This window comes from Rattus norvegicus, chromosome 11 (genome assembly GCF_036323735.1).
Source record: "Rattus norvegicus strain BN/NHsdMcwi chromosome 11, GRCr8, whole genome shotgun sequence".
NCBI lineage: Eukaryota > Metazoa > Chordata > Mammalia > Rodentia > Muridae > Rattus > Rattus norvegicus.
Genome location: NC_086029.1, coordinates 28,995,283 through 28,998,373, shown reverse-complemented (window position 1 = coordinate 28,998,373; position 3,091 = coordinate 28,995,283).

Genomic DNA, 3,091 nt, shown 5'->3' with positions numbered 1-3,091 from the left:
AACCCCGGAAGGGTGATTCTTATTGGCTTGCTCCCCATGGCTTGTCCATTCTGTTTTCTTACAGAACTCAGGACTACCAACCCAGAGACAGCGCCTTCAATAATGGACTGGGCCATCTCCATCAATCATTGACTAAGAAAATGCCCTGCTGTCTTGAAATGTCCTGTGGAGGCATTTTCTCAGTTGAGGCTTCCTTTCCTCCAGTGACCCTATCTCATGTTGACATAAAACTAGCCAGGACAGTTTCTAAACATACTAACCGTGCTTTCTGGTTTCTCTAATTGAATTGTGTCAATCAGTATGTGTATTTTTGTGCATAAAGCATAGAAAGTGGCAAGACTCTGGACTGCATGATTGGGAAAAGGTCCCCGTGTAGTGCTGGCCAGCAGTGTAGACTCTGTTTGACTTTAGGAGAGTCTGTGTGTTCTCCTGTTCCCTTGTGAATTATCTTACCACAATGCTCAGAAGTATGTTTCTAACATTTAGAAAGCTCAGGAATATACATTCCCCAGAAAGAAAGTGTACTCCATTTGAATATATATACATACATATATATATACATATATATATATATATATATATATACATATATATATATATATCTTCCACCCAATTATTTGCTCACTCTTTCTCTGTTCAAAGAGAGCATGCCATCATCAGGTGTTGTGGTCAACTGTAGGTAATAAAACCCCTCTCCCCTCTTCCTTCTTTGCATTTAAAAGTGTGAACGCATTGTGTTCAAATACACTATGTGGGAGGCCAACAATGACTTCAGTAAAGATCAAAATTCCCTCCTTATTTTCATTGATGTGTTGGGGGTGGGACTCTAGGAAGTTGTGATTATCTCTATTTACTTGTAAACTCTATTTACATTTGAGGGACAGCAATTTTTTTTGTGATCTCCTTTTTACGTAAAGGATCTGAGTACAGTAATACTTATTTTCAGTTTGTATAGGTTAAGGCACAACTTCCAAGCTCCTTACACATGTTGATTAGAACAAGAAGTTCTAATATGATTTGTTTTCAAATGAATGTTAAGTAGTATCTTAAGAATAAATCATTGGAAATTTATTTCCAAATTCTTAATAGTTTGAAGAGAGAAAGACACCACAAATCGTTCGTACTCCACTCTCTTCAGTTCTGTGTCTTTTCTTTGTTCTTCCAGAAGAGAGCTGTTATCCCTGGCAAGCCACTCCATGGCAACCACAAAAAAAAATGCAGGCCTCTCTCTTCCTCTCAAGTTTAGTCAAGTTTACACTTTGTTACTCACTTGGCATTCAATATTTGACTGTGGATTTAAGTGGAAAAACATGGAGGGATAACACTACTGTAAGATTTTAAATCCTTCTGGTCATTTAAGGTGAGTCTTTCTAGCTGCATGAGAAACATTCTGGATTTTCAAAATGTTTTCTGGTCCTTTCCTTTACACGCCCATGAAGCTAACTTTGTTTAACATGATACTAGGCACATATGTTCAAATATAGATGTATATAAAACAACATGCTGGCTGCTAGAGAACAAACCTAAAGCAGCCTAGCAGATGTTGCCATTTACTCCTTTAATTAATTATTAATTAATTAATGTTGTTTGTATGGTGTGTGTGTGTGTGTGTGTGTGTGTGTGTGTGTGTGTGTGTGTGTGTTCAGGGGCATCTGCTCAAGTGTGCCTGTGCATGATGAGGACAGAGGTCAATACCCAATGTTTATACCATCTGGTGCCCACAGAATAGTAAGTTTTCTCAATCTACCTTTTACATACTTTCCTGGGATCAAATCCAGTCTTACAGGCTTTTGTGGTAAGTACTGTTAATAGCTGAGGCAGCCATCCGATGAGCTCCACTGTTCATTCTTTTAACCCCTTACAGCCACCACGGAAAGACTATATCCATGATAACTTAGAGTTCACACTAGAATACTGTGGAGCACAAGTTAAACAAATTAAAAAAATAATGTTTCCAGAAGCCATGATTTGGGAAAATAGATTGGTAGAAACGAGGGGCTACAGCAGAGAAGGGAGGGAGCTGAGAGAGGGTGTAGTTGCTGAGTGCGGTTGCTCATATATTTAACCCCAGAACTGGAGAGGGAGACACCGTAACTCTCTGTGTGTCTGAGAACAACCTAGTCTGCATCGTGGGCTCCAAGGCTGCCAGTCTCAATAAAATAAACAGAAAATAAAGAGAGCAGTTGGGGAAAGAGTAATCTGAACACTATATACATGTGTGAAATTGTTAAATAACAAAATTAATTAAAAAATATGTCTTATTTCTCTGTGTAACACTGTACCTAAGCTATGAGCATAATCAGACCTTAAAAATCATCACTTTACAAGGCATAATAACTTCCACATGGATATATGATCTGAAACAGATTCACTCCCCCACAAGCTTAGGGCAAAAAGGACATGATTTGTCTTGTCACAGTCTTAGGCATTTCTCCCTGTATTTAGCAAATCAGGAATTTCCTCTCCTCCTCCACCAGCTTCTAAACCTGGCACACTAAGAAATCTCAAGGTATACAATCCAGAGGTGATGGGAAGCACATACCGATCTGGGGTTAATAGTTTACTCCACTGGGTTTGAATATGCAACCTTCCTTGTGAAGGAGCCTTTAAGGAACAGAGATGATACATCCTCACTATCTCTAATACCTCATGAAGTCACACTCATCACCCCGTCTCTTATTTTTGTCTGTGTAGTTTTTGAGACAGGCTCTCAGGTCATCCCATGCTGCCCTTGATCTCATTGTGTAGGTAGAGAAGACCTTGTCACCTTGATCTTCCTACCCCCACCTCTCCAGTGCTGCTATCACAGGCATGTGTGACCACGCCCAATTCATTCATTTCTTTCCCACAAGATTGGCTGTGTGTGACTCATTTTGGTACTTAATTGTGTTGTTTTTATTATCCTTTAAAGTCTTAATAAATTTTTTTCTTCAGTTTTATTGGAAAAACTCCTGAACAAGACTCATTTGATATCTTCTTGTGTTGAGAAAACTATGATTATGTCCCTCTATATAACCCATTAATTTGAAACTGAAAGTTCAAATATTCCCATACTTTATGAGTATATATATAAGTACCTCAACAGAATGTC